The 23,654-nt window shown below is 43.6% G+C and overlaps 1 pseudogene; it reads right to left on the bottom strand.

Annotated features, from left to right (window-relative positions):
- Positions 1–7,794: 7,794 nt before the first annotated feature.
- Positions 7,795–20,336, bottom strand: LOC131895653 (protein SET-like; annotated as a pseudogene).
- Positions 20,337–23,654: the final 3,318 nt, after the last annotated feature.

Below are 23,654 nucleotides of genomic sequence, written 5' to 3'. Positions count from 1 at the left end.
TACGTTGGTAGATGTAGGGTGAATCAGGCCATTGTGGGCAGCACCATTCCCTGGGTCTGGGTCATGGATTGTATAAGACTGGAGGAACTGAGTTGATTAGTAGGCACACACACCCTCACATGCTTTCTGCTCTTGATTGTGGATATGATGATTTAATTGCATCAAGCTCAGATAGCCTCAACTTCCCTGCTATGATGGGCTGTAATCTGGAGTTGTAAGATAAAAAAACCCCACTCCCCTACAGCTGACAGTCCAGAGAAGATATTTAGGGGATTTATGTGGTGATATATTGTGTACCCTAATAAAGCTTGTCTGAGGATCAGAGGACAGAGCCAATCACTAGATTAGACATAGAGGCCAGGCAGTGGTGGCATACACCTTAATCCTAGCACTCAGGAGGCAGAGATCCGTTTGGATCTCTGTGAGTTCAAGGCCATCCTGGACTACATGACATTGATTCAGTTTAGGAGAGAAACAGAAACAGGCAGTATTGGCACACACCTTTAATCTCAGCACTTGAGATCTCATGCCTTTGCTTGGAAGGCACACATGCTTTTAATCCCAGGCAGGGCCGAGAAAGGTATATAAGGTGTGAGGAGACAGGAACTAAAGGCTCTTTTTGGCTGAGGCCTTTTGGGTGGGACTCAGAGGCTTTCATGATCAGCTGAGGAGTTGGCAAAGTGAGGTTGGCTGTGGCTTGCTCTGCTTCTCTTATGCTCAGGCAAGCTTTATTGGGGTATATAACACATCACCACGGATTTATGCTCTCTTTAGGGACTTTTGTCTTCATCTAGGACAAGATGGTTAGAGGGTTCAATGTGAAAGAAGGTTTGATGTTTTTAGGATGATCCTGTTGCCTGTGTTCCTGGCATAGCAAGGAAGATAAATCAGAAACAAGAAAAGAACTTGAGGGTATGTTTAGAAATAATGAAGTTGCTTAAAATGATTTTCACAACATAGTTTTTCCACCCCCCAATTAAAAACGTTATCCATCAACTGTAGACCATTTGTAATTTCAGTCTAGGGAGCTGAGAGCTTGGATCCTCACTCTGTGAAATGGTGGCTGCTGAGATCTGCCTGGGGCTGGGCATCCTGTGTTACTGTGATTCTTTGCAGATGTGGCCGGTGGCAGAGTTTCTTGGTTTTAGATTGTCGGCAAAGACTGAAGAGACGTGCCTTAATCGGCCAGAGGGAGAAACAGCTTCAGATTACTTGCAGGCTCACCCTAGAGCAGGCTGAAGGTCTCCTTCGAGGGTAGTTTTGCTCAGCACCTGTGAAGCATCGACTGCTCGAATTGGAAGGCATGCTGCAGGCAGGGCAGGTGGGCGGGCACTCTTCCTGTCTCAGCCTAACCCCAGCAACCAGCTCAGTGATGTGAAGGGGCTGGAGTGGAGTTGAGGACTGGTGTGTTTGATGCTCTGAAGGTCAAGGGGAAGGCACTTGAAAATAAAAAAAAATAATAATTACACTAGAACTCTTGACTTTGGTCCCAGAATAACAACATGAATTTTGTCTTAAACATTAGAGCTGGTGGACCTCAGAGTCCTACAGGGAACTCCTATACTTAACACCTCAGTGTGTGTTGGAATATGTTAGATGTTCACTTAGGTCCTAGTTTATCTTGGAACTAACTTTATTATCCGAGGGCTTGCCTCTTTCTTAAGGATTTTGTGGTGGTATCTGTTAGACTTAACAAACTCAGTTCCCTATGTAAGCTTGGCCGGACCATCAAACAGAAAGGGATGAACAAGGAATAAACCCTCCAGAGATTCAGAAACTAATTAGACCATTTGGGTGTGGTCCTGGAACCAGCAGCATCCTATCGTTGCAAGCAGCAGAATCATGAGGGCTGAGTCTGCTTACTGGATCCTCACAGCCTGGGGCTAGCACTGGGCATGTCACAGACCTGCTAACTCATCCTTGAGGTCCAGATATGTGCTGTTCTTGTGGATGCCCCCTGGCTGGCAAGTATTGACCTGCTAGATGTTGTTCCCAACTAAGTTCTTCGGGCTGCAGTGATGAAGGGAGAGCTGACCCAACACTGAGTGTGCTTCCTCCTCGTCTGTCTTCATAAGAGTGGGGCTGCTGGGGTACTGCAAGCCCATCACAGACAGGAACTGGCCATGCATTGCTCTGATGGAAGCTGGTGATTGGCAATGGCCTGGGAAGAGCTGCATGTGGTGCGTGACAAGCTAGCAGATTGGATGGTTATGAGTATGACTAGATGGCCCCACGGTCAGGTGGTGGCTCCTGGTTTTTCTGTTTCTGCTAGTAGGGGTGTCCAATCTTTTGATATTTCAAAATAACATATCTACAAATGTTGGGCTACATTCATAGCTGTTCTGGGATGCATATGGCCCATTATCTGTAGGTCTGAGGTATCTGCAAGTGAGACTAGGAAGAATAAAGAGGAAGAATTAAAAGCTACGAATGCACAATTGAAAATGTGGGAAAACAGTTCCAACGGAGGGCAGAAAGTCCTGGTGTAGCTCAGGCAGTGGCCTCATCTCTGAATGTGTGGGGAACAGGAGCTGTGGCTGCAGCCAGATGGCTCTTGGGCCAGTTTAGCACGAAAGCCAGTGACACAATCCTTATGCTCATACAAGGGTGCCAGAGCATGCAGTGGAGTTGGGCAAGGGAGAGGTGCACTTTCCTCACTCAAGGCGTTCAATTGGAAGGGTGCCTAAGTATACTTTCCTAAATAACCCCTGTTGAGGGCTAGCTCTAAGGAGTAGCTTCCTCCCACTGACTCTAACTCCCAGACTGACACCCCCAAACCAGTATTTCTTCTAGATACACAGCCATGGGTTCCAAGTGGAAGGGCAGCCAAAGGAGCAGGTGACTGGCCACCCCAGGGAATCCTGTCCTCAGCTGTACTGAGAGGATCAAAGCACATGCATGGATGTAGATACTGCAAGGTTTGTTCAGAAAGAAGTGATGATGCCTGATGCCCATGGGACTTGGGGTGCAGCATCCTGGCTCCAAAATGTATTCTCCTTGTCCAGTGGCCACCCCATCCTATGTTCAGGAGAGGCAGAGCTAGCTGGTGAGGGTGAAAGGGACAGCTCTCCCTGAACATTGCAGACATGCTCCTCTCGACTCATCCCCAAACTTAGCTGAATCATAGCTCTTTGGAGTACCAAGGCTTGAAAACCAGGGGGCATATGTGGCTGATACTGGCTAGGGACACTACTTTGGGAGCCATGGCTAAGAGAGGGACAGTCTGAGGGGTCGTGGATGTGAGGTTGGCCAAAACTTCATGTGGAAGATGCTCCGCTACCCCTTTTCTTATTCCTGGATCCCCGAAGAGTGAGGCCACCAGCTTCCAGGAAACAGTGCCAGCAATCCTCACAGGTTGAAGAGGACAGAGAGCTTCCAAGGACGCAAGGAAGACACAGGGTCACGTGGTGGCCAACGGCAGTATCATCACACACAGATGCAGGAGTTGCTACTGTGCCCTGGGACCTAACAGTGGCCAATAGTGACTCCAGAAATGCAAATCACAAAACACTAAGATGCACAGCTAGGAACTTCTGGCATGTGCTGGGTGGAAGGTGACACAATACTGTGGGGTTGGTTGTGATAAAGAGGACCTGAGGGTATGGAGTGGCCTCCCTGGGTCATGACAGGTCCATGCGACTATTGTTTGGGCAGTTGGCTTTAGACATCACGAAAGTCTCCTTTTCAAAATGTTCATAACTCGATGAGAAATATTTTACTGAAGTAACTGACTGCTGTCCAGTTTATTTAATATTTTCTCATTTTTCCCTGGTGTCTCGAAAGCAAACTGAGAGGGTTTTTAAAAATTCGACACTAAGGTGACATGCAAGAGTCAGAGATGCTCTACTGTTGTGTTTGTTCTCAAACTGTTCTGCCTCAGGAGACGACAGTGTGCACTAGCCGACTCACTCTCATGCAGAAGCCAGAGAAGACCTCCAGAGAGCTCTGTGGGAAGAATTGATGGAGGCGGTATAGAACTGTGACCTGAGGAAGGCAATGGCTGCTTGTGAGTGTGTGTGCGTGTGTGTGTGTGTGTGTGTGTGTGTGTGTGCGCATGTGTGTGTGTGCACGTGCATGTGTGTATGCATGTGTGTGCGTGTGCACGTGTGTGTGTGCATGTGAGGGTGTGTGCGTGCACGTGTGTGCGCATGCGCGTGTGTGTATGTTGTGTGTGTGTGCTCGCACCCGTGCGCGTGCGCATGTGAGTGTGTGCTCACTCACAGTGTTGGGACACTGAAGCTGCCTTCTACTCTCCATGAGACTGTAGGGGGGCTCACCTGCTTAACAGCCCCTCAGAGTTGCCAAGTGCTCTGGTGAGTTCTGTATTCTTTAAATTACTGAGTGGTAAAAGCTTTTCTTAGTTTTTATTTAAATATTATATATAGTCTGTCTACTCAAAACCCAAACAACATATGAGTATGAAAGAGCCCTCCTCCTCCTGACTCCCCTCTATGGTTTCAACTGGGCTCTACATTTTTCTCTACTCTGGAAAACATGCCACATATGTGTAAATATCTGTGTTCACATACAGAATGTGAGCAGGTCACATGGTATTCCCTAGCTTGATTCTCTTCCACTCTTGAATGTGTCCCTTGCTACTTCTCCCAGCTGGCTCAGACCTAGTGACAAGCCCCTTGCTGTTTTTCAGGGCTCTCCACCACACAGAAGGGGTAGAAGCTCCTAGACTAGAAATCACAGCTAATTTCTTATTCTCATAAAACATGGAGGCAGCATCTTTCACGTGGCTCCACTGGAATGTATTTATTTCTACAGAACCCACCCCAAAGCAGGCCTTCCACTTGTAACTGCACCCACCCCTGGGCTACTCAGGTGGTCTGTGCCAGAAGTTTCCAACACCCTTTTTATTTTCCCAATGTGTCCCTTCAGATGAAGTTGGCAGCCCTTTGTCCATCCCTCCCAGTCTCTTCCAAATGTGATGCTTGAGCTTGGGGGTACGATATCACTGCCCTCTATTCACTGTTCTCACTGTGCCCTCTTCTCTGTGTGGCTTCACGGTGGACTGATTCATTTCCAACATCAATCTTATATTGTCCCCTGAACTCTTTCATTTGTTACATTTTTTAAACGTTTCCTCTACATGTTTAAATCATCATCCAAAATAAGTTTGTTCTCCTGTCCATTGTTTTCACTTTATACTTCTGCTCAACCCCACGTATTCCGTTAACACAGAGATACTGCTTTCCTGACTCTTTTCTGTCCAGATGCTTGCCAGCCCTTGCTCAGCAGAAGTATTGGGGGAAGAACCTAAAGAAATTTATGCTGGAGAGGAAGTGGTGAGCTCCTCAAGTGATTGACAGACACTGCCAGTGCCCAGCAGGGCACCGCTGTGTGTGGTCCACCCCCTTTCTCTTCTTACCCAAGGCTTTTGCTTTCTCATCCCAAGGGAGCACACACTGGCCAAGTGTGATTTCCAACAGCATTAACATTTTAAAGACAATGGCTAGAAATTAGTCAATTGTATTCACTCACTCTTTTCAAAAGCATGTTTAATTTTTCACCTTAAAATTCCCATGGCCTTTTATTTGTTAATTAGCCATTCACACAATCTATGGTGATTAATTTGGATCATTAATTTATTGGATTGCAAAACACCTGGGGTACTAATGTGGTGCAGCTGTGCACATGTCTATGAAGGATTTTCCAGAGAGAAGGGACGTCCTGCTCTGAAAGTGAGTGGCTTCATGGACTGGTTGCACAGACTGAGTAAAAAGGGAAAAAAATCCACCTGATTCCTGAGTTCCCTGTTGTCATTTTCTGGTCAGTGCCGAGGACCAGCTGGCTCCCACTGTGACGCCTTCCCCTCCCGGATGGACAGGGTTATTCGGAACGACGAGTCACGTGAGCCTCTCCTCCCTTCAGTTTGCTTGTTTATTCATTTATTTGTTATTTATTTATTTTTAATTTCAAGTAACATTTCCAGCAATAAGTAACCAATAAACTTTTTGCTTCCCATTTTTTTCCAGCACAATATTAAGAATTTCAGATTCTGAAAAAGCAAAGACACCTTCTATCTTACAAAGCTATGGTTGAAAACTCTCAACCTAAGTACACTAATTTGCAGATTTCACCACAACAAACAGACTTTCGCTAGATATCCTTAATGGTCCGTCTTTGTGCACACCGTTGACATTCCTCTTAGGATTAACTGCTGGGACTGTGATGACATCAGATAGGACTAATCATGAGGCCTTGGGGATGTTTGGAATTTTGACTTGCAGAAATACTAATTCATTTTTTCCTCTCCCACTGGTTTATGGGCTTCTACATCCTTATTTTCTTGACAAATGCAGCTCTTTTCTGCTTGGCTGGTCTGTTAAGGGACAATGCGTTAGGCTATTTTTCTTTGTGAGCAGTGTGCTGTGATAACGGTTGTGGGAAGTGTCTTTGTTTCCTTCCCAATATCTATGGGAGCATCTTCAGTGGGGTCTGCTCTCACTCTATGGTGTTGTTTCTTGGTCTTAGATATAAGTTTTAAAAAACACATTAAGGAAAATAATTGGGAGTTACATCAGAAATCAGAAGTGGGAACTTCTGGCCAGATTATTTTGTTACAATCATAAGTGGGAATTTATTCTTAATATATATTTTAATATTACCCATTATATCATCTTTATTGACATAACAAATTAGATTCAGCAATTTCTTTTCCTTAAACTGTTATTGGATTATTATGATCAGCCCAAGTTATTATAGTTGCCACTATGTGCTTGTCAAAATTGTTGAGTGAACCATTATTTTATGCAATGCTGGGTTTATTTCCTGGTTATGTCTGTCCAGCGGGGAGAACTGTTCACTTCAACTCTGCTTCCGTTGGGCTGTGGCAGCCGGATCAACGCTATAATTTAGAGGCAGCTGTTGCTGTGAAGTGAAGAGGGAATGGATAAAACAAGTATAGTGGACTTGATCCAGGTTTAGGAGATGGAGACAGCCAAGAGGCGCAGGAATCACACCCATCTGATGACTGCCGGAGGGGATGTGGGAAGTGAATAGGCTCCTCACTGCTAGGGTCAGGGCAGCGTTATAAGCACCAGATGTGTTTCTTCCCTTAAGAATGTTTCCCACCACAGTCTTGAAATTCTGTCAAATTAATGCATTCCTGTGAGTTCCTGCTTGTCTTTTCCTTGAAGGAGAACTATGAGTCTCCAGTGTCTCGTGGAATGTACCAATATCCTTGGTGCACTGTGGGCTACACAGTATCTTTTATAGGAGGAATAACCCTCACAGCTAGCTTTGGAGGAAAGGAAACAAATTGCCAGTTCCCAGGTTTGGAGTCTTGATTGCAGCCTTCCCTCTGACTGATAAACCCCTATCAACAAGTGCTAACTAACCCTGGTGGCCCACCTTGGGGCAGTCCTGGTGTTTTCTTGATGGAAGGCCTTAGAAACTTTATTCTAGGAATGGAGTGGCTTCCTTCAGTCTGAGCATGTACGCTCTTCTTGGCAGGCACTTGTGTGCCCTTCCTGTTTCTTTGGAAATTTCACTGGTCTTCTCTTTTGAGGGCTACTTTTAGTCAGATATAGAACGATGTGGCTCTGGCCATGTGACAGCTTTTATCTCTGTTGCTCTTGCACGTCACCAATGCATCGCCTGACTTTTGATGACCTCTTTACACTGGACTGATTATTGTAAACTGACACTGTGTAGGGGTGTTGGTTTCTTACATTGGATACATAGTTGTTTTCTTTTTACCCACTGGAGGTCCTCAGTGTCTGTGGATGCTCTGATACCTGACCTCTGACTCCACAGGCATCAAGGTCTGCCTTTGAGCAGATCTCATGACCATCCGCAGTGGGCCACCTCTTTCTGGTCCACTTTATTTTTCAGGTATTCGTTGTTACCTGTGAGTGCCCATGAGAGATGGAGTTTAATAGGTGCAAGTGATGTGCAGGGCACAGGTGTTGTTTGCAGCGTGCTATTCAGCTCTTAGGCAATGGGGAACGTCACCCCGACTTCTAGTTCGTTCTGCCCACTTTCCATGAGGAAGTGCTGGGATTTGTGAAGACAGCCAACTCCATTTCCTTGTTTCCTCCCCTAGCTGCTTCCATGTTTTGAGGTGATTTAATGAAGTATTTGTGATCACCTTTGTCCATTTTCCTTCCTTTGAGGTTTGGGTACTTTTTGGACTGCCAATTTTCCTTCTTGTTTTGATATTTGCAACAATTTGGGAGAGAAACATGTCTTCTTTACCACCAAGAGTACTAGCCCTTTACTAAAAGCAGCATCAAATGTCAGAATTAATCAGGCTTATTCATCTCAGCTACCACAGCAGGCTCTCTTCTGTAGTAATGGTGCTCCTGTGGCCCATGCTATCTACAGCTTGTTAAGACCCAGGAAAAAGAGACAAAGGGAGAGGAGAGAGATGAAAACAAATTGAGAAGAGAGAAGATGAGACAATGTGGCTCAAAACCGCTTAGGGTCACTGGGGCAAGGCTTTGATGAGAGAGATGATTCAGAATTACTAACAAGTCACGTCTGTTTAGCTTGAAAGCATCACGCCAACATCCTGGGCTAACCTGGGCTAACATGTATTTTGACATAGATTGCTTTCTCTTTGTGTGCCCAGACTACTTCTTGTATCAAGATGGCATGTGTCTAAGGAAAAGAAATCTATTTTAACATAAATGTAAAGAAATACATTTGGAGTGACATTAAGGTGAAATGGTATAAAACTTAAAATCCTGAGATGTTTTGAATTACCTGTACTTTGGTGATGTTTATATCAACAAACCGTTGCATTGGCAGATACCTGATAAGTCATGAATATGGAGAAATCTGACAGAGTACTATCAGGAGGGATGTGAGGATCCTAAGATAACATAAGCGACTCTATTAAAATAAAGGAAATTCTAGAATGATTAATGCAAGTACCTTTAACAGCAAAAAATTAAAATGAACACAAAACTTCAAAATAGCACCTCTTCTGTACTTGTTCTGCACTAGCACCATTCTTGGCATTTTATAGAATATGTGCATTGAGTCTTCAAAATGACTCCAGACAAGCATGGCCACCTAGTGTTACTTCTGCTTAAGCAAGAAAGAACCAGCTGTGAAGGGAAGATGAGACTCAGTGGCTGAGCAAGCAGAGTCAGGCAGCCTCCAGGAAAGCTCTTCCTTTAGCTCTTTCTCCCTGTCTGAGGCTTGAGGCAAAGATGCCATGGGTAGAGGGCCTTTGTGGAGATGGGGGAGAATGCAGCTCTGAAGAACCCTGCAGTATATTGTGTGGGTGTGTCAGGGGGATGGGTGGATTGGCAGGAGGTTCCCAGGCTTTGCCTCAGGAACCCTCAGCTTTGACTGTCTGCTCTTAGATTGCACCTCCTGACTCCTACAGCATACAACTTCTTACCTGACCTGAACTCACAGGAATAAAGGTCCTGTGAGTTGTTAAGAGGGAAGTGTAGTCGGAAGTTTTCCTGTGTCCCACCCAGTCCTGAAGCTGTTCAGATCCAAGTAAACACACAGAGACTTTTATTACTGGCAAACTGTATGGCCTAATGGCTCAGGCTTCTTGCTAGCTAGCTCTTACAACTTAACCCATTTCTATTAATAAGTTGCCATGTGGCCCTGGCATTGCCGGTCTGCTGGCATCTTGCTGTTCCTTCCAAGGCAGCAGCTGGCATTTCTCTAGACTCTGCCTTTCTCTTTCCTGTCTCTCTCCTTGGATTTCTTGCCTGCCTCTAAGCTGCCTTGCCATAGGCCAAAGCAGCTTATTTATTAACCAATGGGAACAACACATATTCACAGCATACAGAAAGACATTCCCCATCAGGGAGGACTGGGAATTGAGGAATAAAGAAGACAAAAGCATTGTCTGGGGCCAGGAGGTCTTGCAAAAGCTGATGACTATGCCAAGCAAGTTTATAAGGAAGTACAACATTAGCAGGGGCCTGAGGGTTCATGCCTTTAATCTCAGTACTTGGAAGACAGAGGCAGGCAGATCTCTGAGTTCAAGCCAGCCTGGTCTACAGAGCGAGTTCCAGGACAGCCAGGGCCACATGAATAAATGTTGCCTTCCACTTTTCATCAGGGGCTCTGAGAAAGTCTGGGGTCATTCTGAGTCTCAACATCCACCTGCTCTCTGTGCTTCACTTCTGTAAGATAAAAAAATTGTTCTGTTTTCAAGACAGAAGTGCTTTGAGTGAGCTTAGGTCCAACTACAGATAAACCGAAAACACTCCACCCCTGTTGGCTTCTGCTAGCCTAGCTCCCTCACTCAAGCTAGAAGTGTGGAGTAGAAAATTACTAATGGCCAAGCTCACCTAACACCCAGAGGAGGACCTGACAAACTCCAGGCATCTGAAAAAGCTTTAAAGTAAATGGTGTAAAACGTAAAGATCAATCTGCACATGGTCTTTGTTGAGAAATAAGACAAATATAAGTGACACATGACCCCACAGGGTTGGTTTTACATCCTTCCCCCAGTACTCAGCCAGTGAGGAAGAGGAGGAGGCACCAGTGTTCAGGGCCATCAGCTTCTCTGTGTTCCATTGTGCTTGTCATTTTGTCTGGGTCAGTGCCTGTGGCCTTGCGAGATCATAAACTGGCGTGTGTTTCACACTCAAGTCTCAGTACCTGTTGTTATGAAAAGGGGTTCTCCAATCCTTGTACCTCCCTTTCACTTCAGGAAGTATCACAGCTTCCAAACACTTCCCAGAGACTTTTTGTGGGGGCAGCAACTGGATATACTCTCAATATGTAACTGTCGTAAGTCAAGTCCACACAGCGAAACGACAGGAATGAATTTCCTTAACTGGACAGACAGACAGCCGTCCATGAAGTTCTCAGCCCAAACCCCTTGCTGCCATGCGTTCTATGACTCTACACACTCCTTGTGATTTATTTACAAGTAAAGTCATGACTGGTTGATCCCACCTGGGTGGTCTGAGAACAAACAGATGAAAAGACTCACCTAGATGAAATGTTACATGGTTGTCTGATAAAAGGGAATAGGAAGTCCTTGGACCCTCTTTTTGTAACAACTGTGAAAACAATTATTCTTGACCATTTGGCAGGAGAACCTAAGCTTGTGGCTTCCAGGGCATGTCACCTGCACTGCCTCTAAGAAGCAGCATGTTTTCTGGGGATTCTATAGTGTTTTATTAAACTTTTATTTATTTGTCTCTTTTTTATTAGTTCTTAGAGAATTTCATAAAATGTATTTTCATCATAGTCACACTTCCCCAAACTCCAAGATCTGTTCTTCTCTGCCAATCCAACTTTATGTCCCCCCTTTTTCCTTTAAACCCATAAAATACAATCTTTGATGCTCATATACACTCTTGAACATGTGGCACTCCCTAGAGCATGGTCACTCTACCAAGGACCACACCCTTAAAGAAAACTGACTCTTCCTGTCCCAGTAGCTATCAATTGCCAATAGCTCCTTCGCTAAGAGTGAGACTTTGTGCCCACCTCCCGTCTCCATGCTGGGATTTTGTCTGTCTTCAGTTTACTTAGGTCTTGTGCATGCTGTCATAGCTGCTGTGAGATCATCCATGCACCTGCATCGTTGTATCCAGAGAACACTGCTTCCCTGCAGTCATTTGCTGCCCCTGACTCTTACAATCCTGCTCCTCCCTCTTTCGTAAAGATTCCTGAGCCTTGAGAGGAGGAGGCATGATGTGGTTGTTTCAGTTAGGGCTGAGCATCCTCTAGTCTCTTACCGTCTGCACCTTGACCAGTTGTGTGTCTGTGTGAATCACCATCTACTACAAGAAGAGATTTTCTGATGAGGGCAGTGAGATGTACTAGTCTCTGGGTGTAAGTCATAGGACTTGACTTAATGGTAGGACCACTCAGCAGAAATAGTAACAAGTTCTCTCCTATGACCTATGACTTGTCTAGCCGCAGGTCATCGACCTGGTAACAGAGCCAAGTATGGCTTTCAGTTTGTGGAGTGGGACTTAAAGACAATCAGAAAATCGTTGGTTACTCCCATGACATTCGTGCTACTATGGCATCAGCAGGCATGTCTTACTAAGCCAGTCATTATTGGAGCTCACAGAGTCCAAAGCTGCGAAAGACTGGTGATTGCTTTTCTCCTCTGGGAGCATGCTCAGCACCTCCCAACACTATGAAATCTAGCCAGTGGGGATGAAGCTTCCAGGTGGATACCAGCTTGATTTCTCTATGTTCTGTGACTCAAGTATGTGTCATCAAGCTCCCCCTGAACATTTTAAACACCTCTGCTGAGAGAAGAAAGGGACTTTAACAAAAAAGGAGGAAAAACTCAAACACTAACCTAACCACAGATATGCAAATTCCATGAAGAAATACACACACACACACACACACACACATTGATATGTCTCCTCCCCAAAATACAAACCCCATAATAGTGGCTCTTAATACAAATGACCGGAAAACCTTCCAGTCAGAATTCAGAAGAATAATCATAACTGTGGTCAAACAACTCAAAGAAGATAAAGACAAACAGATGAGTGAAATAAAGAAGTCAATCTTAGATACAAACATACAGTTCGGATTTTTAAAGCAAATTTTTGTGTTCCTTATTGAAGTAAAATTCTGGATATATACAATGATATATTTACTAAACAATGTCCTGTAAAGAAATTCCATACTATCCATCTAGACAGATTTTTGGCTACATTTTGCCTATTGATCAAATAGTTCCATTTATAAAGTTCTATACCTCAAAAAGCTTTGAATTTGTCCAGATTGTCATCCCTGAAAAGGTGGTATTTAATGTTAGCTGTATTTTACAGCACTAAAGAACTTACGCATCTGGTAGCTTCCCAAAATAGTATTCTTTGCACAGGGCATTGAACAGACTGAACTCTCCATCCACCCAGACTCACAGAGCCAGCCACATCTGAGAGTTTGCTCTACATACCTGACACTTAGGAGACAGAACATTCCCGACCACCAGCACCAACTTCTTGCTGATGGGCCAATTTCTTGGCCATTTTGCTGCCAATGAAGACATGCCACCAACTTCCCCATGTGTAGCTGGCGTTAGAGCAAGAGGTCTGTGCCATGGTGGGTGCTGTCACTATATCCAGGTAGCTAAAGTCCTGTTAAAAATGCCAAATTGAGATTAAAATCAGGGTATAGGTCCATGACAGCGATTTTGAGGCTATTGTGAAAGACATAGTTTCCCTGGTTTCTTTCTCAGTCCATTTGTCATTTCTGTATTGGAGGGTTACTGATTCTTGTCAGTTAATTTGGTATCTAGCTACTTTGCTGGAAGTGTTTATCAGCTGTTGGAGTTTCCTGGTGGAATTTTTTAGGTCACTTATGTATACTATCATACCGTTTTCAAATAAAGATAATTTAATGTTTTTCTTTCCAATTTGTATCCCCTTCATCTCCTTCAGTTGTTTTTTTGCTTTAGCTAAGACTTCAAGTCCTATATTGAATAGGTATGGAGAGAGTAGACAGCCTTGCCTTGTCCCTCATTCTAGTGGAGTTGTTTTGAGTTTCACTCCATGTAAACTGATGTTGGCTATAGGCTTTCTGTAAATTGCCTTTATTGTGTGAAGGTATGTTCCTTGTATCCCTAATCTCTCCAGGACTTTTATCATGAATGGGTGTTGATTTTGTCAAAGGCCTTTTCTGCATCTAATGAGATGATCTTGTGTTTCTTTTTTCTTCCAGTTTGTTTATATAGTGGATTACATTTACTGTTTTTTGTATATTAAGCCATCCCTACGTCTCTGGGATGAAGCTAGTTGATCATGGTGGATGATCTTTCTAATGTGTTCTTAGATTTGGTTTGCAAGTATTTTATTGAGAAGTTTTGCATCTATGTTTATAAGGGAAATTAGTCTGTAATTCTCTTTATTTGTTGGGTATTTATGTGGTTTCAGTATCAGGGTAACTGTGGCCTCATAAAGAAAAGTGGGCAGTGTTCCCATTTCTATTTTTGTGAAATAATTTGAGGAGTATTGGAATTAACTCTTCTTTGATAGTCTGGTAGAATTCTGTGCTAAATTCATCTGGCCCTGGGCATTTTTTTTTTGTGAGACTTTAATGGCTACTTCTATTTAACTAAGTATGTCTGCTTAAATTACTATTTGATCATGATTTAACTTTGGTATGTGGTTTGTATCAAGAAAATTACCCATTTCTTTAGATTTTCTAATTTGGTGGTTTTTAAAGTATATCCTTACAAGTCTCTGGATTTCAGTGGTGTCTGTTGTTATGTCCAACTTTTCTAATTTTGTTAATTGGGGTATTCTCTCTCCACCTTTTAGTTAATTTGACTGAGAGTTTGTCAGTTTTACTGATTTTCTGAAAGAATCAGCTGCTAGTTTTATTGATTCTTTTTTATATTTTTTCTATTTTATTGATATCAGCCCTGAATTTGACTATTTCTTGACATCTACTCCTTCTAGGTGTTATTTATTCTTTTGGTTCTAGACCTTTCAGGTGGACTGTTAAGTCCCTAGTATGAGATCTCTCTGATGTTTTAATGTAGGTGCTTAGTGGTATGAACTTGCCGCTTAGATCTGCTTTCATTGTGTCTGATACATTTGAGTATGTTGAGCATTCATTTTCATTAAATTCTAGAAAGTCTTTCATTTCTTTTGTAATTTCTGTATTGACCCATTTTTCATTTAGTAGCGAGTTGTTCAGCTTCTCCAAGTTTGTAAACTTCCTGTTGTTGTTGATATCCAGCTTTAGTCTGTGTAGTCAGATAGGATGTAGAGTGTCATGCCAGTTTTCTTGTATCTATTGAGACTTGCTTTGTGACTGAGTATGTGGTCAGTTTTGGAGAAAGTCACACGAAGTACTGAGAAGAAGATATATTCTTTTGTGTTTGGATGAAATGTTCTGTGAATACCCTGTCAGGTCCATTTGTTTTATGATGTCAGGTAGCTCCAGCATTTCTCTGTTTAGCTTTTGTCTGAATGACCTGTCTGTTGGGGTATTGAAATCTCTGAGAGTTTGTCAGTTTTACTGATTTTCTGAAAGAATCAGCTGCTAGTTTTATTGATTCTTTTTTATATTTTTTCTATTTTATTGATATCAGCCCTGAATTTGACTATTTCTTGACATCTACTCCTTCTAGGTGTTATTTATTCTTTTGGTTCTAGACCTTTCAGGTGGAAATCTCCCATAATCAATGTGTGAGAGTCAATGTATGACTTAAAGTAGAAGTAGAATTTCTTTGATGAACTTGGATTCCCTTGTGTTTGGTGCCTGGATGTTAGGAATTCCAGTGTCTTCTTGGTGGACTTTTGATGAGTTTGTAATGTCCTTTCCTATCTCTTCTGATTAGTTTTGATTTGAAGTCTATTTTGTCAGATACTAAAATGGCTGTCCAGCTTGTTTCTCACGTTCAATTTCTTGGAATATCTTTTCCCATCTTTTTACCCTGAGGTGATATCTATCCTTGATGTTGAAGTGTGTCTTTTGGAAAGCAGCAGAAGGAGGAATCTTGTTTTTGCATCCATTCTGTTACTCTATGTCTTTCTATTGGGGAATTTAGACCATTGATATCGAGAGATATCTATGAATGGTGTTTGTTGATTCCTGTTAGTGTGTGTGTGTGTGTGTGTGTGTGTGTGTGTGTGTGTGTGTGTGTGTGTGTTTCCCCTCTCTTGATATGCTGGTCTGGGATTATTTACTCCTTGTGTTCTCTTGGGTGTGCCTAAACTCTTTAGGTTGGAGTTTTCCTTCTAGTGCTTGCTATAGGGCTGTTTGTAGATAGATATTGTTTAAATATTTTTTATCATGGAGTGTCTTATTTTCTCCATTTATTGTGACTGAAAATTTTGCTAGGTATAGTAGTCTGGTCCAGGCCCTTTCTGCCTTTTAGAGTCTCCACTGAGAAGTCAGGTGTTATTCTGATAGGTTTGCTTTAATATGTTACTTGGTCTTTTTCCCTTGCAACTTTTAATATTATTCTTTTAATCTGTGTGTTTAGTGTTTTAATTATTATGTGGTGAGGGGACTTTCTTTTCTGGTCCAATCTATTTGGTGTTCTGTACGCTTCTTATACATGGATAGGCATCTCCTTCAGGTTAGAGACATTTTTTTCCATGATTTTGTTGAAAGTATCTTCTGTGCCTTTGATCTGGATTTCTTCTCCTTTATTCCTATTATTCTAGATTTGGTCTTTTCATAGTGTCCTGGATTTTTTGGATGGTTTGTGACAAGAGTTTTTGTTTTGTTTTTTAGATTTATTGTTTTCTTTGACCAAGATAATCATTTCTTTGATCATGTCTTCAATGCCTAAGTTCACTCTTCTATCTGTTGGTGAAGCTTGCCTCTGAGTGTAGCCAGACACTTTTCTCTGTTTCACCTGGGTCCCACAGTCCTGCAGCCATTTTTAAATAATCATTCAGAAGCCTAATATTAATTACAAACTGTTTGGTCTATAGCTCAGGCTTCTTGCTAGCTATCTCTTTCATCTTAAATTAACCCATTTCTATTACTCTATGTTTTGCCACGCGACCATGGCTTTACCTGTGTTCCATCTTGCTCCCCTGGCAATGCTCAGCATCTCCCCTGACTCTGCCTTCTTCTCCTTGTCTCTCTGCTTAGATCCCTGCCTGGCTGTGTTCTGCCTTGCTATAGGCCACAGCATCTTCTTTATTAACCAATGGTAGCAACACATATTCACAGCATACAGAAAGACCATCCTACAGCATCTGAGGTTCATTTTTGAGTTCATCATTTTTTCATTTCCAGATTTCCCTCAATTTGGCTTTTCTTTATTGATTCTATCCCCACTTTCAGGTCTTGAATTGTTTTATTCATTTCTTTCTACTATTTGTTTGCGTTTACTTGGAGTTCTTTAAGAGATTTACTCATTTCCTTTTTAAAGACCTCTACTGTCTTCATAAAGTCTGTTTGAAGGTCTTTTTCTTGTGCTTCAGTTATGTTACAGTCCCCAGGACCTGCTCTAGTAGGGTTGCTGGACTCTAGTGGAGACATATTATCCTGGCTGTCATTGTGTTTTTAAGCTGACATTTATGTATCTGAGTTTGGGATGATTGTAATTCTCAGTGCTGATATCTTGTCTTGTTTTTGTTGGGTGTTCCTTGGTTTTTGTTGCTTTTTTTGGTTCTTAGGAGAGTATAGTGACTGTATGTAGGAAATTCTTTTGGGATCCTGATAGGTGTGGCCAGTGGGTTCCGGGTAAAATGTGTTCCTAGGTATTGAGAGATGACACTTATCAATGGAGATGGGATTGGGAGTGAGGGGATTCGCAGGAGGCAGGGAAGCAAGGTGTTCCACTAGGATCTGCCTATATCCCTGGGAATGGTGGCAGAGAGTGAGGAGAGTCCACAGCAGGTGGTCTGCGAGAGCGCTGGGATGAGACCTGGGGACTGGGTGTGGAGGAGAGGAGGGAGAGTGGAGATCTGAACCCCTGCCAGCTTTGCTTCCCTACTTAGACTCTCTGTCAGGGTTGGCTGGAGGAGTCCAGAGAAAGCCTGCTGGAGTTGGGGGCTGGAGTAACAGGATGGGTTGGGAGGAAGGCTGGAAGAGTAACTCTAAGTGATCTGCTGGAGATGGAGGCAGAGAGAAATGGAGGCCAGAGCAGGTGGTCTGTGACAGCGCTGGGGTGAGACTGGAGGGCTGAGTTTGGAGGAGAGGAGGGAGAGGTGAGGATCTACAGCACCTGGTTCTCTGGCTGAGTCCTCAACCCCTTTTCACCAGTATCTTCCAGTCCTCTTCCTCCTCTTCCCCTCTCTTCTTCCTCCCTTCTTCCCCCCTCCTCTCCTCCTCCTCCTGTACCAGGAACCAAATAGTACCACAAGGGATTTGGTCAGAATCACCTTTGATGACTCCTAGATCATCTGCACCTTCGTAGGTCTGTACGCCAGCTGAAGACTCTCGCTGGCCCCTCATGCTGCTTCTTCCTTCTGGCCTGACTGTTTTGTCATATCCTTTGCAGATTTCCATTTGATTTCAGGGACTCTGAGGATGGGTCACCACTCTCATTCCGGTGAAGTTCTTTGCAGAGAACTTTATTTTCAAAGTAAGGATTTTTTATCAAAATAAATATCTATTCTGTAATTTGATTTTGTGTCTTCAAATTCTGTCATTTCAGCTCTGGCCAAATAACGTAGAACCCCTTCACCATCCTCCCCAAGCAGTACAGACACGTGTGGATGGTTGACAAATGTTGTTACCCAAAGTTTGGGATGTTGGCAATCAATTCTGACCTCTTCTGAAGAAATGGTTGATGGAGGAGTTTGTATTTCTGTTCTACTTTCAAATTTTCCTTGCCGGCTTGTTTATTAGGCCTGTCTATTTCATTTTGAACATTATATTCAACTACTTTCTTGCTGTTCTTTTTCTGTCTTCAGCAGGCCAGGAATGGCTGACTTGTCCACCAGCCTTGGGGCAGGAGTTGATCTGGGTTTCTTGGGCGGAGACAGGAGCACAGGTTGTCATTTCTGGGTTATGGGAGTGTGTGGGGCAGGGGAGTGTCCAGAAGCCAGAGGCCAGAGCTCAGATGCTCACAGCAGGAGGAAACCCAAACTGAAAAAAGCCAATTAAGAACCTCAGTAGAAAACATCATCAACAGAAAGAATCATGTTAAAAACAGAGTTTTCAGGGTTGGAAGACAAAGTAAAGGAATTGGATCACTCAGTAAAGGTCAATGGGAAATTTAAAAACAAATGAACAGAGCTCATGAGCGCATTGGGACCCCATGAAAGACCAAATTGCCAAATTACAGGCAGAGAAGGAGAATACCATGGTGAAAGCATAGAGAAAATAATCAGTAAAATTGTAGAAGAAAATTCCCCAAACCTAGGGAAAGAGATGCCCAAGAAGGTGCAAAAAGCTTACAGAACACCACATCAACAAGACCAGAAAAGAGATTCTGTATTGTTTTAAAACTTCAGAAATAACAGAGGTGTTAATTTTAGGGTTTCACATTCTGTGTTACTTTGTATAAATAACTTTTTATTACCTTTAAAATTAAATTTTGTGTTTGTTTGTGTGTGTGTGTATGTATGTGTATGTGTGTGTGTGTATATGTGTACGTGTATGTGTTTGTGTGTATGTGTGTGTGTGTTTGTGTGTGTATGTGTGTGTTTGTGTGTGTGCATTGTATGTGTATGGTGTGTGTGTGTGTTTGTGTGTGTGTATGGTGTGTGTGTGTGTGTGTGTGTGTGTGCATTGTATGTGTATGGTGTGTGTGTGTTTGTGTGTGTGTATGGTGTGTGTGTGTGCATTGTGTGTGTATGGTGTGTGTGTGTGTGTGTGTGTGTGTGTGTCTTGCACGTGCATGCCACAGTGTGGGTATCAAAATCAAAGGACGACTGTGAAAGTCGGTTCTCTCCTTTCACCACATGGGTCCTGGGGATTGAACTCATGTTGTCAGGCTTGCCAGCATCAGCCATCTCCTACCGATCCATCAGGCCAGTCCCTGTACATAATTTTACTCATAGAAAACAACTTGATAGTAGAGACTGCTGCCACAGAATATGGGTGCTTCATTATTTCTGTTTTCCAAACCACCATAACTTGGTGTAATGAGAGGCGGGGAACAATTTCAAGGAAACTGAACCCCAAGATGGTCCCTCGTGGTTTCCTGTTGAGGAGACTAAGGCTCAGCATGGTGGCACAGTAGAGATAAACATGAGCCCTAGCGTGAAGGTGTGGCTTCTCCCTGCACTGCTCTCCTGTTCACAGTATTAGCCCAAGCCTAGCTGCTAAAGTCACCACAGCTGCCATAGCTCCAAGCAGACAGGGCACACGTCCTTCATCTCTTGTACCTCCTGATGACTCAGTGGCCATGCCTGAGTCTGGAGGAGGGGCTGAGCCACGCCAGGCAGGACTGGCAGCTCAGGGCTCCCCAAACAGAAATGTGCCAGGCTGTCAAGAGTCACAAGAAGAGGGATTTGTTCTGCTCTGGTGCTTTTCCTGGGGTCAAAGGCTGCACCCCACCCGCCAATTACTGTAGTGCAAAGTTGGAAACGGAACAGAGGAAACAGGGAGTAAGTTCATGGAGATAATTGGACAGATGAGAGCTGCCGTTCTCTTTAAACCCTGGAACTCACATTGGCTTTAAAGGAAGAAAATACAAAAGTCAAAGAAAAAAAAGTTGTTTCAAAAGACCATCGAAGAAAAAAATATCGCTTATGTAAGTGGAAGATAGCTGTTTCTTCATCTTAATTAGCTGGAAGTCAGTGCTGTGCTGCAGGGGGCATCGTACCATGTGGGTGAATCCACACTGTGCTGGAAAGACTACACAACACCTGCCGGTCCCCTGTATTCATCTCAGTGGAGAGAGAGTCAGGGCCTGGCTTGCTGGTGTTGCGGATGGTGCTTGTTATGATGACGGTGGGCAGGCGCTTGCCCACCTGTGAAGAGGACTGTGGTGCTGGCATGCCTGCCTTTCCTAACTCAGAAGACCTTGTCCTTTTCACCCATTCCTTTAGATACTAGTTAAGGCCGGGACATGCTTTCCCGATGCTCTGGGTCTTCTCACTTACTCTCTCTGAAGCTTTACCCTCCACCCTTTCCTGCCCTGCAGCTGCTTACCAAGCTCCATTGCTGAGTCCAGCAGACTTTCTTGGACCCCAGCTTAAAAGGCACGATTTTCTTTCTGTCTTTCAGGCGGCTGCCATGTTTTACAGCCTGACTGTCCTGCTTTTTTTTTTTTTCTCTCAAATTTTAGTAAAATTGTCCTCAAGCTTTAAAAAAATATTTTCTTTTGCCTGATGAGAGAGTGTGAAGCGTACTATGGAGGAGGCCACATTGTTGGGAGGTGTCTTGCTTTCTGTCTTGTAGATGTTTGTGTCACTACGTGTGACTTGAATTTCAAGTCCCCATTGTGAAGCACCTGGCATTTCTTGGGTGATGTGTAAGTACAGCTCTCAGTGACCTTTACAGGACACTCGGACAATTGCTGACTTGTAGAATTATGATTTGTGTACTTTCTTGTGTGTGTTCATCACACATTTGAGGTAAGACATGCTACTTCAGAAAAGCTATGCAGTGTTTTCCTCCCTTCTTCTGAGTTTCCTGCACTTCACTCTGAAAGAAGGGAGCCTCACAAAGACTAATTAATTAATTAAGGCATTAGAGGCATATGACAAGGTTGCCCTGAGGTCACGTGAGCTAATGAATGGTGTGAGATACTATGGCTGGCATTCTATGGAGGACAGCACATTCATGTAGAATGGGTACTACAGAATGAACAGAATTCTAGCCAGCCCAAGGCTAAATGTTGCATGAACAAGAAGCAAGCCTTTGTGGCTGTACTTGACTTGACCTGTTACTGAGGTAAAATGCCACTGTGTGCAGGAGAATTGTCCGTGGTGGCAGACCCTTCACGAGACTGAAAAAATGATCCTTCCACGTTAAGTTTGGGAGTTGCTCTTTGAGTGCTGCAAAGCCTGCTGGGTGTAGGCGTGACTAATTCCTGCCCCTGAAGGAGCTCATAGACCCTCAGAGAATGAGGGTAGAGAACCTCAAAAAGTGGGGGCAGGGTTATACGAATATATAGCAAGACAGCAAGAGAAGCAAACTGTCACAGGAAACCTAGGGAGCTGTGTTGGCCTTCCAAGACAGGAGCAAGGGACGGGCTCTCCTCTGGGGTCTGGGCCCTTGTGCTCCTCTGGAGTAGACTTCTCCTTGTGTGTCCAGAGGCACCCATGTTAACTCACCCTGACTATGTCCTGAGTTAAGCACAGTTTTATGGGAATGTACTCAGAGCTCAGAGTTCTTAAAGTCCCCACAGATACAATCTAGCAGGATAAAAACCCAATGACAGATTAAAAATCAAGCAAACTGCAAACAGGATCCACAAATACAACCTATGGAGAAACGACAAGGACATATCGGGCCTCAAAGTGTTCAGATATTGTGATACTAAGAATATAAAATTATTGCATCAAAAGTACCCAGATAAATAAGAAAGGCAATTAGAAACATAGATAATGAGAAAAAATGTTATAAAAAAGACTAGTCCTGGTATATTTGTCGAAAACATCTATTGGAATTCAAGAGAAGCAGTGACATGGATTGTTCACGGCCTGAGAGCCAGCAGAAAAGTGGTGCAGAGGAGAGATGAGAGGTGAGATCAAGTGACTAAGAGACAGAGGAGAGAGGCACGGGTCTTTCAGAAATCCGGGACAGAAGAGCAAGAATTGGGAAACTCAACATCCAAAGAGATAATGGCCAAGAATTTTCTAGAACTGATGAAAGAATGTTACTCCTTAGTTCTAGAAACTTGGGGGTGTGTGTGAAAAATAAATACCTTCACAAGCACTGAAGCAAATCCTAAAACACCCATGATGAAAAGAGGGTAACAGAATGGAGAGAAAAGGAAAATTACCCACAAAGCATGACGAAGGGCAGGGAGCCAACTTCTTGGGAACAAAAGAGGAAAGAACTGTTTGGTGGAGTGCTCCTGGATAATAAGGGCCAAGTGCTTCCCATCACTGCCTTCCTCTAAAAGAATTGAAGTGTGTTCTCTGACCGAGGGAGGGAGAAGGGCTTCCCATGGGCCGATGGGTTGGGGAGGTAAGGGCAGCCAGCTACAAGCTCTGGGAGAAGAAAATGAGCTTTGGCTGTGCAGTGGTGATCTCCAGCAGAGGAGAGTTCAAAAAGCAACTGGGCTACAGAGCCAGGTGAGCTGGAGGAGTGATGATGGTCACACCGCTCTGAGGCTGAACTGTGGGAGTGAGTCATAGCAACAAATTAACTTGTAATTTCTGTTAACTAATGGACAGGCAGTAGCTCTACACTCATGTATCCAGCTCTGAGCTGTTGCATTATTTCAAGACTAACGCATCCAGCTTCATGCTTGTCAAACCCATCTCTATTGTGGATAAGGCATCTAAAAATTCTAACACTATAATATGACATGGGACAAAGACTGTGGAGGGGGAAGGAAGCAAGGCAGGAAACACAGTAACTTGGGAGTGAAACGACGTTAGGATGGTCAGGAGAAAACCCTGTGAGAAGCTGACCTTGGAGCAGAATCTTGCAAAAGTCAGGAGAAAGGTCTCTGGAGGGGGCTCTAGAACATTCCAGTGAAAGAACAGCAGAGGGAGCAGCTTGTAGGAAACAGAACAGAGATGCCAAGTGTCCAGGGAATGTCAACAAACCAACTCACTTGGATCCATGACAGCAGCAGAGATGGACCAAGCTCACCAGTTAGGAAACAGATGGGCACATTGGATTTGAGTCTCTCATTTATATCCTGCTCTGAAGATATCACAGCATGGGGCAGAAGTGCAAAAGGACAGGAGACAGATGCAATCCCCTAAGCCATGGCTCATCTAAACAAGGGCAGATGAAACCTGCCAAAGGCAAACCGAGACAAAATGTAGATCACAACGCAAACAGTATCTCACACTAAAGCAAAAATGAAACACCAAGTCCCCACCACAGGATACCCTTTAAGGACATATGCATATATCACACATACATTTGGAAATAAGCCATGGACCACACAGTAAGGTGGCTGTGGTGGAGCTTGTGATTACACAGTATATGAAATGACTTCAAGCATATTGATATGTTTTTAAGCATTTGAAGCTGGGAGGTGCACTTGTGGGTATGATGTGATCTTATTATATACCCCTCATGTCGAAAACAATCCATAGAGGGCTGAGGAGATGGCTCAGTGGGTAAAAGCACGCCCCAAGCAAAGCAGATGACCTGGGTGCTGTCCCCAGAGCCCATGGTGGAAGGAA

This window comes from Peromyscus eremicus, chromosome 19 (assembly GCF_949786415.1).
Source record: "Peromyscus eremicus chromosome 19, PerEre_H2_v1, whole genome shotgun sequence".
Lineage (NCBI taxonomy): Eukaryota > Metazoa > Chordata > Mammalia > Rodentia > Cricetidae > Peromyscus > Peromyscus eremicus.
The sequence above is the reverse complement of the archived record's forward strand: the minus strand, read 5'-3'. Positions and strand labels throughout refer to the sequence as shown.